Source organism: Cygnus olor, chromosome 2, assembly GCF_009769625.2.
Source record: "Cygnus olor isolate bCygOlo1 chromosome 2, bCygOlo1.pri.v2, whole genome shotgun sequence".
Classification (NCBI taxonomy): domain Eukaryota; kingdom Metazoa; phylum Chordata; class Aves; order Anseriformes; family Anatidae; genus Cygnus; species Cygnus olor.
This window is the reverse complement of record NC_049170.1, coordinates 97,310,346-97,324,378: the sequence shown is the minus strand read 5'-3', so window position 1 is coordinate 97,324,378 and position 14,033 is coordinate 97,310,346.

Here is a 14,033-nt window from a genome sequence, read left to right as displayed (position 1 = left end):
GAGAAATTGGAAGAACAGAAGTCTAATTAAAGAAAAGCTCATAAACACAAGTGTATGGTTTTTTTTAAATCCACAGGAATTAGCAGATTCTTGCAAGCTTTATTGAACTTGAAGCTTCCTCTCACTCCCAGACCATAAATGTAATCCTCGAGCTTAATGGCATCAGCATCATTTGTGCCACGTATTTTCTTATTCCAAAGGATTTGACCGCATATTCAGAAAGTGCCACACCTACACTATCATGCCCAGGTAATACTTTCTTCGTTTCCAAAGACAGTTGCTGAGGTAGGGCTGTCAGCAAAACTAGCACACACTTCAGCATTTGTGTCTCCTGCAGATGAGGGACCCAGACGTGACACTACAAGTTTCTTTCTGGTTATGTTCTTTGCACAAGATGGCAAAATGAAACACTCCCTTTATATTCTCCTTTATCAAAACTAATCAGAAATCGCCTTCAGTCAACACACACAGAGATGGTGATTCAGTAAAGCACTGAAGAACATACACAGCTTTAGGGAGATGCTCATTTTCCATTTACACCCATGATGATAAGCTCGTAGACAAAGTGCTAAGTGCGTGTTTAAACACAGCACTGAACTAGGCCTTTAAGCTCTAAACTGCATTTTATCCCCGTGGCAGCAACTGAAATCACAACCCCAATAACAGAGCTTCACAGCAGTTCAGAAAATACATAAGCAAGAAATCAGACCTGAGCCACAGCTCCACAAGCCACCAGGGACGTGCTTTTACTCCCGGCCACTTGCATCTGAGGGAAGAGCTGTGTTCAGGAGTGCACGATGGCAGAGAGGAAGCCGAACAGAAAAATTCCATGTGCTGCTGCTTACCAGACGTGCGTTACCACCATCCTGAACTATTTGCCACAAATTTTGTGGGGGACGTCACCAAACATCTTTTCGTCATACCTCAAAAAGGTATGACTTGCCAGCCTAATAATAATTATTTATGATAATTTATAATAATTTATAATAATAATAATTAATTATGCCTTTAAGTACATTCTTCTGTTGCATTCTCTTCTTTCAGCCTTTATATTGTTCTCATTGTTATTTCCATTTTCTTAAACTACAGTTTCTACTAATTTGGACAGCAGATGAATTCCTGTACCATTCCCTACAGAAAACTTCCACTTGTATGATCTTTATGCTATTTTCACTTTTCAGTGATAAAAGGTCTACTTTTTTCACCCCTGTTTAATCCTATCAATATGAGTAGAACTATTTTTCATTTATTAAAGTAATGTTTCAGAGTATCCTGCCCTGCTTCACCAAAAATATAGCAAATTTTAACCTAAAATGCAAAGAGTCTCTTACGGACTGTATACAACCACAGCTCTTCTTTAAAGCATTGCATAACGGTGCACCTTTACTGAAACCTTATGCTTTTCACATCTTCCTTAGCCAACAGTTTTTCTGACAGGCACTAAGTGGTAATGAATTTGATATGTTCTTGTCACAATGTACTTTGTTTCTTTTGTACAAATCTGTGGATTTTTTTAAAGTGCTGAGTCTGCAAAAACCTTCCTCTCTGCAAGTTCATGCAACTCATTTTATTAGCTTTAGCTAAGTGCCTGAAATGGGTGCATTTACAAGGGTATTTTATAAAACTTAATCAAAAAGTAGTTGGGAATGGTAGACGAAAACCTCACATGAGGGCCTCGGAAGCATTTTTTTATGTAAGTGTATGCAGTTCCACATTCCCCTAAGGAATTGTTTGTATCCAGAGCAGAGAGGAGGGATTGGGATGGCTGGCAGGCACCCTGCCCTGTTTTCAAGGACCGTGGGGGAGAGCCGCATCCCAGCGAGCTGCAGGTTCCCCAGAAGCAAGGAAAAATGTCAGGTGATGCTGTGGGATTCGAGCCCAGGCTAGAAAGGTCAGCAAGGCAATTATTAACGAGCCATGGCCTTACAGCCCTCTAGCCTCTAAAAGTCAATGTTATCACAGGAGGCAGGCGTTTCAAAACTTCCTGTGGAGAAAAACGTGTTCCTTGCTTGCAGAATTGTGGTTTGTTGTTTTTTTTTTTTTTATATTACTATATTCACTTAAATAATGAATGATCTGTAAGCCCCTTTGGTCCCAGGCTTGCCTGTGGTAGCCCTGGTGATTTCATCCCTCTGAAGTGCTATGGATACATGGACAGATAATACATTTTGATGAAACACTGCTATTGCCCATTCTGCAAACAAAAAAGGTACTTTTATGTGCAGCGTGGATTCCCTTATGCACCAAAATGTGAGATAGTTTCACAGTTGAACAGTTACACGAAAATACCTGTTTTGCATGAATTACATGAAAACACCTTGCCTACAAAACCAAAGGCACTTACAGACCATGATGCCTTCAGTGCTGTAAATATATTGAAGATACGCAAGGAAGGTTTGGGGCTGTTTTATCAGTATATTCTCTGCCAACAAAATTCTGCCAGTATCACACTGTTTAGGAGCTTGCATCTTGGTAAGCAGAATTTGATAACAGAAAGTGAATGAAAACGTTTGCCAAGATATTTTCCCTTGGTATTTTCATGTTTTTCTCTAGAAAACTGTGAGTAATGGAGTCACAGTTTTCTCTTTGTTCAGAGTATGCAAATTTGCCAAAATCAATTTTATGTGACTTATCATATTTAATAGGTATACTTCCAATACTTTTAGCTAAGACAAGCTTAGTGGTCAATATTCACCACGCTCCCAAATGTAAAATTTTACATTTTTTCTCCCCTTGCTTGTTGAATTGGCAAACTGTTGGATCTGGAAATCAAAGGGTGAATCTCCTCAGTGTTTCTTAGCTGTTCCTTTGCCTCCCTCCAGCTGTGAGTTATTGGAGATGGTGCCCTGGTCTCCTGTCACGCTCCCTGCTCATCTGGACCCTTCTCATTTTCAGCACCTGATACAGTTTTGTTCTGGATGACTTGTCATGACAACTTTGTCAGGAGATGCTGTCTCTGACAGCTTCAGCTGAATGTGCAGAACTCATACTGGGGAAAAATGAACATTTATAGGGCTTTTAATTCAAATCCATCCTCGTTTAACTCCATTGGTTTCCCTGGAAATGGTGTTATAGAGACACAATCTTTTCTCCTGTCACTTTGAACCTCAACAAGCCGCCTCCCAAGCCATCCCTGTGGAGATCTGCCCTTGGAGACACAGAATTTCCTGGACCAGCCTTGCAGTCACACATTGCTCGCGTCCCATCTCATCCCATGGTCTGTGCAATTTTTCCCTGGAATAATGAGCCCAAATATACATGCTCAATTCATTCCCCAGCCTGAACACACCGCAGCAGTCTCACATCATTGACGCTGGAGCTGGAACCAGATGAGGTGTGTACAAGGCATAACATTTAAGTTTCATCACTGCTTTATTTTCCAATTTTCAGTGAAAGAATTCTTTTCCTTTGTTCTCACCACAAGGCTTTAAACAACGTAGGTGAAGCTGCCTGCATCTCTTATGAAAACTGCATTTTATTCCTACTCAGAGCTAAGAATTGAGCATAAGCCCCAACAAAGGGCTCAGAGCACAGGGAACCAGCACAATATTTTGATCAACCTGCTTTTCTGTTTGTGTGGCAAGAGAATAGTGTCAATAGTAATGAAAACAATTGTTACTAATGCAACCAACAAGACTATCATGGGATCATCTGCCACGTTATAATAGTAACCCATCAGGAGAAATACCTTAATTACAGCTATTATCTCTTAAAAGGGCTAGGTAACTCTTGCATTAATCTGATTTGAAAGAGCATGTTGTCGTTATGTAGTGAAATGTTAAATGGGACTTTGCTGCGTAATTACACGGGCTAAAGTAACTATGAATGACATTTTTGCATGAGGGCTACCCTGATTGACAGTGAAAATCTCCCATTTTCTGGCTCTTAGTTGCACCTGTATTTTCAGTAAACCCACAGAGGATTACATCTAATTTTAAGGAACATATGCACTTGGGAATAGGAGGGGGAAAAGAGTGCTAGTTACACCAATTATGAGAAAAGACAAGGGAACCATTTGCCTAATGCCAAGAGGCACCTGCAGGGAGCTCCCACTGGGTCCCAGGGGTTAAAACCATTCCCAAGTTTGCTTGGGTAATGGGAGAAATGGAGCAGATGTCTCTGCCCAGGGAGAACGTTTGGCACCACAGCACACAACATACTGGCAAATTCTTGGGCTACATCTCAAAGCCCCAGCCAGTTGACAAGGAAGTTTCCATACTAATTGCTCTGGGATACGGCAATTTTTGGTGCCAGCTGTAAGACCAGCAACTCTGCAATCCTTTGGCCGGGGCACGCTCCCCAGAGGATGTAAGCCATGAGCTGTCTGGCTGCCAGAGGTGGCCAGAGGAAAGAAAAACAAGACAGAAATGGGATTTGTTCCTTTTGTTTTTTTCTTCCCTTTTTCCTTTTCTTTTCTTTTTTTTTTTTTTTTCATCTGGCAACTCTTCATACAATGTTTCAGGAAAAAAAAAATCATTTGGGTTTGACAGAGTCACCACAGACCACATTTTGGCCCACTAATGCTATTATTTATTATTAGGTAACATAGCCTGGAGAATGGGCACCTGCCTCAGGCTGTGAAAGACCTGCTGTGGGGTCACTGCTCTGCTCCGCACGATGGTTGTAAAGCTTAAGTGCCTTTGACCAGCTCAGCCTTACCAGGAGAAGGTTTCTGCTGTGGATGATGACAGCGCATAACCACACATTGGAAATTAGATGTCTTGGTTTGGAAGGGTACTTGCAGTGGGTATATTTAAAATAATGGGCATCAAGTTTCTAACTTCAGGAGAGCTGAAGCTGCTTTCTCCAGGGCTGGTTTCCACATCCAGCGTGAGAGCCACTTGCTGCAGGGCATACCCCAGACACTTTTTGAGGTCCTTCTGCAGCAGACTATGGTGACAAAGCCCAGGGAAGGAGCTCAAGGCAGCTATGGGTGGGCAGCAATAAAATAATGACGTTACAGGAGGGGAATGTGTGAAACTCAAGCCCTCAATTAATTCTGACTCCAGATGAGGTCTGTATCAGTATTTGTGCCAACTCTTCATGGTGCTGCCTGGTAAAATAATCAACACCAGAGCCTAAAGAGAGAGAAATGGGTCACAGTGGAGTCAGGAGAAAGCATGGTTTTAATGTGGCTGTGGAAGTAGAAATTGCATGAGGCTGCCAAAACACTTGGGTCTCTGCCATCAGATGGGACAACCTGGCCCAAGTGGAGCTGGGCCAGTGTAGGACAGCAGATGTGGCCATGAGCTTCATGCAACCAAATTGTGCAAGGGTTCCTTGCAGTTGTTCAAGCTAAGGATAGCATGTTCGTGTTCTCTGCTTCCCTGCAAAGTCTTGTGTGAGACATTTCTCCCCACGCCTCATAAAGAGGAAGATGGAGAAAGAGAAATATGCTCAAAAATCCCATTCAGGTTGCTTTTTGAGCAGATTGTTGTCATCTGTTAGTTTGGCTAGCGTGTGTCTAACTCTGATGGTGTGGCCAAACACAGTTTTTATTTATCACTGCTAAGCCTTAGGAATCAGGTTTGTTTCTCCGGAAGACAAAAACTAGGAGCTAGCAGACTGCCAGTGCTTCCTTTGCCAGGAGGGACAAGGATGTATCCGGAGAGTATCTCTTTGTTTTAGCGAGATATCCAAGGGGGAGCTGGGTGATGGAGCCTGGAGGAGCCAAGGTCCCTGCTGCCCCAGGGGAGCTTCAGGTGAGCCCTGCATCAGCCGGCAGCCCTGCAGAGCATGGCTGTGGCACGGGGAAGAGCGGGGACTTCTCCAGACACACTGTCGGGGCCATTCGCAAACCCACAAGCACACACAAAGCCCGGGCTGACCCTTTGTTGTATGTCTTCCTTCAAGCAGAGAGCATGCATGCGAGGGCTCGGATGGCGTGCGGTGCTTGCCAAGTGCTCCACAATAACTTGATTGTTTGCCTAAGAGCTAATTAATGAGGTGGTCAAAGGCAACTGTTTCCTCCTTCCTGATGTGCGTAAATGTGCACAGGAGCGTGGGTATGAGTCCAGGACATTTCCTGGTCATTAGGCTGAGAGTGATCTGCTTGGGTTTGGGCCACGTGGAAGAAGATTACATAAAAATCAATAGATACTTGCATTTGTGTCATAAGGCATAAAAAGCTAATAGACATGTCTTGTTGCAAGGACCTTAGGTGACTGACACAATGTCAGGACGGTATTAAAGACTTGTTCCAGGATTTCTTTTACCATCTCTGCATAATACAACGATGGCGTTTTTTTTAGTGAGAATTCCTTTTTATACCTAAAAAAAGTAAAAGATGCAATTGGCTAACAATTAATGACATTTGGATAGCTATGTTTTTATTTTTAAAAGCTAGAAATTGCTTAATTTTACAAGTCCCTGGTAGGTGAACCCCTTTTAGGTTCTAATAAATTATAGCACATTTTAAATTATAGCACATTATAGCACAAAAAAACCTGTCCCTTCCCATAACTAGATGGGCACTGTCCTTCCTGTGCAGCAACTAATGGTTTGGCAAAACCACTGGGAAGTAGGAGTCCCAAAAACCCTGCTGTATGTGGGTAAGACTGAATTGAGACAAGTGATGGATTGGGATGGGTGATAGTAGGTGACAAAGATGCCCTGCTGGAAGAATAGCAAAAATAAATGTCTTGTGTTAGCATCCTCTGTGTGTGTGTGTGTGTGTGTGTCACATGCCCGCTGGATAATGACACGTTAGTATGATAAAGTACAGCATGTGGTCGTCTTCTTCAGGAGATTGCTTGTTTGTTTTTTTTTTCTTTCTTATTTTAAATTGAAGGCTGGCTCAGTAAGGAGCAGCTTCCTACCACACTGCTTATTCCTTCAGAGTGTTGGTAGGGAAGGACCCACACAGCAGCCATCAGCTCCAGACCTGGGGAGGCTCCTTCCACCTCTTCGTTTGACTCACCATCATTGCAAACTCAGCGTCCGCAGGAAAATAATAGGAATCTCTGCTTATTTTATCAGGCATAGATAGGCCTCTCAATCTCCAGGACATAAAAGGCTTCTCACGAATAATTGGTGGTGAATAATTTATGCAATTAAATATCCATTTTTTTCCATCCACAGGAGCAGATCGTTCATTCTGATTGTTCCAGCACTTTCCTGGGGATCTTTGATCAGCTTTGTACAGCACGCTGCTGTACATTTCCATTTTCTGCTTCAGATAAGTTTTATCATTGGGTAGAGGGCTTAAGGAATTAATTTAGCCCATGAGTCTGCCAGGCTTAGGTTTCAATCTAGGAAGAAATGGAAATTTTTAAAATGTCAAAGCCTTTCTTTAAGGGCCGTGTCAGCCTGCCTTGGGCAACCCTCTTAGAAAAATGAGTGCGCTATAAAATGTGGTGCTTGGGTGCGGAGCTAACATTTAATTCTCTTCTGTCAAATTCACACAGCTACCAGAGCCCATTTTGGGTGTAGCTGCACCATTCATTTGTTCCTGTCTGGTTTAATGGTCCTGTTTGAGACTTTTAAGCCCAGCCACTAAATAAATAGCTTCATGTACATGCATTTTTTAGGAAGTATTATTACAGTAAAGAGAGTTCTTTGAAAGAGAGGGAAATTAGTGACTGCTTATCTTAAATCGCTGCACATTTCATTTTAGAGTGGTGTTAAGGGTACTTGGAGCATCCAGATCTCAGTTCTGCTGACATTACTGTAAATTACAATATTACATGCATATAAAGTCAAAACAATTCATAACACCAGTTTTGAAAAACCTGACTGCATCTTCACCTGGCTTATTTGAGTCCCTAGGGCAATTTTCCAGCACGGACTATTTCACAGTCTTGAAGCTCACTTACCTCAACCAAGTGTCAAAGGCAGACTTCAGCCAGCTGTAATAGTACACAAAGAGAAACAGCTGAGACTAGTGGCTGGAGCCCTTTTAAATTTCAGCCAGGGCTCATGGAAACGTTTTCACATCTTCACTTCTACATAAAGTTGTGCCTGGGCCAATATTAAGACAAATTACAGCTCTGGGCTGTATTAGGCTCTTCCTTCTACATGTAGGAACTGTTTCCCTCTTGTCAGCTGAGAACCTACTTGCAACTCTACATTGAACACCAATGCAACCGATGCCTGTCATGAACAGCTCATCCTCTCGCCGAGCCTTTCTCCTGGGAGCAATTGGGTTTGCCGTGGTTTGGTGTGGTGGGGTTTTGTAATCAATATAAAGGACCACCAGGAAAAGCAGCTAGAGTTCACAGGTTAAATCTCGGCAACAGATGTGAGCTAATGAAAATTAACGTTAAATGAAATTAACTTTAAATGGATGACATTATATCTGAGAATCAACCCAAGTTACATGACTCCCCATTTCCTTCCCTTTATGCTTTCTGTCAGTAATGCTGTCGCTTAAAGGTCATGCTATCTCTCTCAAGCTTCATGTTTTTTCAGTGCTTTGGTGAGGTTGCTCTTTGCCAGTACTCTCAGTCCCAGATGCACAGCAGCCTCTGCTTGCATGTTCGAGCTGCCTTGCCTGCAGACACAATTCCTCGTGCAAACAAGAATTTGAAACCACAAATCAGGAAATCAGCTGTGATTGTCTCGGGGCACTCAAGGAAATGTCCATTTCTTGTACAAATGGGAGATTTTCCACAGATAAACACATAGAGTAACTGGGAAAATGCCACCTGTAGCGTTTGCTCCATGTGCCCACTTTTTCCAAGCAGGATATGGCCTCTAACACTTTTTAAAGTGTCAGCTTAAGCTTGTGCTACCCCTTGTTTCACAAGTGCTTGCTAAGAGCAGACTAAGAAGACTTCTACTGAATTCAGCAGAGCCAGAAGTGACGTCTGCATGGTTTTGACTACAGTACAAGCTGCCACTTGTGCCTCCACCCCACGGCACATGGCAGAAAGGTGGCATCTCACAAGGGTCAGCCCAACATGCCTGTCCTACCAGTGGGAATTTGCCCATCCTGTCCTGTGCCTCATTTGCCAGGAGGTGACCAGTCCCTTTCCATCCCTCTCCTTTTTGTTCTGTGCTTCTCTCCTTTAAGAACAAGAAATTAGGTTCCTTCATTTCCTGTTTGTAAATAATGCTGAGGGATAGTGGTAGCTATGATGTGCAGCTTTAATGAACCATATGCTGCTGTTCAGCACAACGAGAGATGAAGGAGCAGTGAAAGCCAGGAGACCAGTTTGGGTAATTACAAGGGATGAGGAAGACATGTGGTTCTCAGCCAACAAGACTTCCATTGCTTGCCTCTCACCTTGCAGGAATGCTGTCAGGAGAGCTCGTGCAGAGCTAGCAAGGCTTATCAGGGCAGTCTGGACATCCAGCCCTTCTTCAGGGTGCTCCCAAATGGCTCTGGCATGGCAGGGAAGGGAAACACAGGGGGCTTGGGGTGGTGCAGGTGATGGGGATGCAGCCAGGCACTATGGCAGCATTTGTGCTGCTTGGTCACCATTAGGCAGAACAGAAGAAAAAACTTTTTCTCTCTTTTCTCAGAGAGCACAGCTCAGTGGTGCTGGCTTTAAGCTGTTCTTTGGGCTGGGGCTACATTCATTTAATGCTACAAATGCCACGTTAATAACTTCCAGTTAATCAGAACTGATCAAACTTGGAGCAAATATTTTGCAGAAGGCATTTGAGGATGACTGCAAGTGAGCTCCTAGTCTAGAAGTGTATGTGGAAAAGTCAGGACAGAGATCCTTAAAGGCTGATGGTTAGGAGGAATGACAAATACACTTTACTTCCACCCTGCCCTCAGAATAAATCACGTGCTCCTGATTTTTTTTCCCCTGTTCTCTCATCTATCTTATTTACCCTGTTTTGCTAACACAGATTCATCCTTCTGCTTATGTCTTTACGAGGAGGGAGCCACACTCTGTAGGCTTGCCAGACTTTCTTGGCTCAGTACCACTTTCCAGTGGGTGCAGTCTGGGCTGAGAGAGCCTGCCTCTTGCTTTTGAAGCCCCACATACCAACAAGGTGTGAGTGCTGGTGGCTCTGTGTTGTGCAGCACGGCTTCATGAGCAGAAATCAAAAGTCCAGATGTAACATGAACTAGACAACCCCAGGTTTCGTGGTGCAATTTTACATTACTCGCAGGTTGTTGCACATATGTACTTCTAGTGGCTGTGGATGTGCCACTATATATCCACAATATGTGGATATTAACACATGTGCACGGATTAAATGCCAACATTCCTCTGTGTGTGCATAGTATTTAAGCATATGTGTTTTTTTTGTTTTTTTGTTTATTTATTTTTTTTAATTTTGAGGTTGCGTGTACCCTTCAATTAAAGTGAAAACAAGAGGGATGGGGACAACCATTACAGATGCATGCACAGGATGCCAGAGACACAGTGAAATTACTCTCTAAGCAATTCAAGTCTCCTGGAGGTTTGCTGTGCGCTGTAATTTAGCATTCCTGGTGTAACAACTCAGCCAGACCGACATCTAGCACTGATGGTTTGGAACCGGGGAGTCGCCGCGGGGCTGGGAAAAGCTGGCTGCCACCGAGTCTGGCCCCGACATCCCTCCTCTGCAGCTGCACGAGTGGCAGCACACGGCCACCAGCCACGTGGACGAGGAGATTTCGGACGGTTTTCGGAAGAGGGGAAGAGTCTCCGAGCAAACAGGGCCTGGCATTCGCAGCGCCTCTTGGGCTGGACGGCTGTTGAAGCCATCATACGTAATTATTAGTGTGTGGATGATAATTATTAGTAACAAGTCACTATTAAATTAGGCTTGCAAACCTCGTTGTGCCAGCTCCTGAGCAAATACAGATGAGGAAAGATGTCCCAGCCCCGAGCTGGATGGCTGCTCCTGGGGTGGGGAGCGATTTGAGAGCTGCCAGCAGCCCTCACAAACCCCACCTGCCCCACAGCCAGCGGCTGCTCTGACTCACACAGGTGAGCTGGCAGAGGGAAAACTGGCAAAAAGCCTCGCCGACAAACCCAGGGACTCCAAACAATGTGTTTTGAGGCTTCCCCTAGCTACCTCTCTGGAGCAATTTTGTCTCAGCTCTGGGCTGCTGCTTGCTCCCTGCAGCCGGCCGATTGCACTGCTGTCCCTGGGGAGGAATGGGCACAGCCAGTGTTTTGTAACAAAGCATGTAAAGCAGTAAAAAACTGCAAAATATGCCATGTGATGCCCATTACCTTGGGGATCAGCATCTCCTTCTGCTCTGAATCCTGTATCTCAAATGTAGATCGCGAAAAGGAGAAGCCTCTTCAGGTGTGTGCTTGCTGGCCAGTTGTGAAAGCCCTCCCGAGCAGAAGCCAGCCAGATAGGTGGCATCCCAGCACGAATCCTGGAAATACATCGCTGCAAGGTCATTTTGCAGTGCTGCTTGGTTAGAAAATCCATTTACCCTATGCACTGATGAAAGAATTATGTCTGGATTGTTCCCTTAAATCTTTGGCTTTAATTTATGAAATCTAGTGTGTTATTTCACCTGGGATTGTTTGTCCATTAAACATCAGCCTCATTGTTCTCAAACTAATGGCATTTAAAATGCATTGCCGTGGGGATGCCAAATTAGATCGGGGTCACTGCAGTGCCAGGCACTATACGTGCAGAGAAATAGCTGCCCATCAGGGAGGATTTCAGACTCTTTTCCTCTTAACCTCTTTCTACCAGACCTTCAGATGCTTGTTGAAGACTGATGGTGACTGTGGTAGTTACAGTCAGCAGCTGGCTGACCACGGGGGAAAAAATCACATGCAATTGAGCGGAGGTAGAAACTCCCTTGCAGCCATGTATGGCTTGTTGTACACTGCCGTAATCATCCACCCTCAGCCTCATTCAGATACAGCTGTGCTGCGTACAACATCAAGGGGACATTACACTACCCAGTGGAGGTCTCCCCTGTTTGCTAACTACAGAGAGCTTTCCTGAGAGCAAACACCTTTTTTTTTTTTTTTTTTTTTTTTAATGCTGTTCTCCTTCACACTAGCAAACACATTAAGGCACCAAAGTCCCGTGTCACAATATTATGAAAGCCTGTTATTCCTGAATGGGCACTGAGGACATAGGCACTGTGGCACCTGCAGGTGGATCTGGTATCTGTCACTGGTGACGGGGCTGATGGAAACACACTGGGCTGCTTCTGTACCTTGTACCGTAATGATCTTTACTGGATATAAAGGCATATCCAGCAAAGCACACAAAAGCCAGCATATAAAACCTCTACCACTTTATCAGAGCCCTCCCTGTGCTACGAGGTTTCCAAAGGCCACAGACTGACCGCTGGCTTTGAATATCCCTTGGGTGCTATTAATCCTTCCAGGGTAATGGCAGGGGGCACTCCTCACTGATGGCACACAGCTGTGAGGTTAAACCTCTGCAGAAGCAGCTACAACGCTCCACCTCCTGCAGGGACCATAGAGGGGAAGGAGAGAGCTGGGCGAGCAAAGCTGTTCTACCTCAGCATGGCCCCCAAAGGGTGCCCCAGGTTGAGATGCTCCATGGCAGGTGAGTAAGTGGCCCTGAGGGCCAAAGTTTAATTGACAAAATATGCTCCATCCCTTAAAAAAAAATAAAAGAAAAAAGCTTGGAGGAGGAATGTGTATCAGATGTTAACAGCAATTTACAGTTTTTCCAGTTTACAGTGCTCGCTTTTGTCCTGGTCCTAAGCCAGATGTTTAGGTGGTGTGAGCTAGTCTTGTGTAACATTTGATAACAGTGGTACCCTATCTTAAATCCCAGCTTGTGGCAGTGCTACAAGATAACTTACTGCTTGTTTCCATTATGTTACTTTTAATTAACATAGGGATTCATGGTTGTATCTTTTTCACATTCTTGGAGAAGCTGGGGTGCTCTTGCTACTGTGTGGTGTTAACTGAGAAGCCAGCATCATATCTCTGAGTCAATCCGTGCTGTAAAAATGCCCCACTACAGGTGCACAAAAGTAGGGATGAAGGTGCATGGGGAAATCTGGGTGCTCTCAAATTCCTTGGCTGTTGCCTTTCCTAGCCAGCCTCCTGCAAGCAGTGCCCCCCTCATGCCCCAGCTCCAGCACCCGCAGCAATAAGCTGCTTAAAATGTCTGCTCTCACACTGCCACACCAAGGCAGGGTTGACAGCAAGCAGTTGTCATGCTGATAAGATGAAAACCTATAATAGAGGGTCTCGGTACCAGATCTTCATTCCTAAGTGCATAGTTCTACCTGGACCTCTGTAGGGCAGGGCACCGATTCGCTGTATATTTATGTAGCTATGAATTCACTACTTCGTTATACATTTATTTAGCCATGAATTCACCCAGAAGGCTCACCGAGCCAAGCACTGTTTTTCTAACCGTTCTCTCCACCTCAGCAACCAGCTATTCAGGGCAAACATCACTTAGCTGCAGTGTCACTGACTTAATATGCTGGTTCAGTTAGCTGAGCAATCTCAAGGCAGAGCAATGAGAATGACCTTTAAATGCCACAACTTGCCTTCAGAGCTATTTAGATGCTCCTCTGGCTGCACAGCTATCTAGAACAGTGTTCACACAGCAAAATTCACTTAGCAAAGAAGGAAAACTTATTGCAGCATACAAGGCAGATGCATGTGAGACGTCTGCTTTCCCTGGGCTGTTTGCCCTGGCACCAAAGCAGAAACAAATTCATCCTTGCTGGTAAGAGTAGGCTCATTGCGTAACCTAGTTACTCAGTCCAGACTCAGTGTGGTTTCCAGACAACTCCTCTCCCTGCTCCCTGTGAGTGCTCACCGGTAGCATTAGCACACCTCCTATGCAAATGACTACAACATGCTCTTGGAAATAATTGCTTGCTCGCTTTTAATGAGGCATACTGATAAATAAGCAGATGCTAATGTTGCTGTTAACGTAATGCTGATGTGAATGTTTAACTAACACTCTTAAGTGTAACTAACTGGTGACAGCTGGCTGAAGGAGCTTCCAGTACCTCTTTCAGAAACCCAGGTTTTAAACCAGGTACTAGCACTAAAGGCAGCAATAACCTACAGGTTACCCACACACAGTTAGGTCACTTTTCCCTTCCATGCTTAAGGACAGTCAGGAAAAACAGCAGTCCAGATGAGGCTGCCTCTGCCACCGTGTTTCAG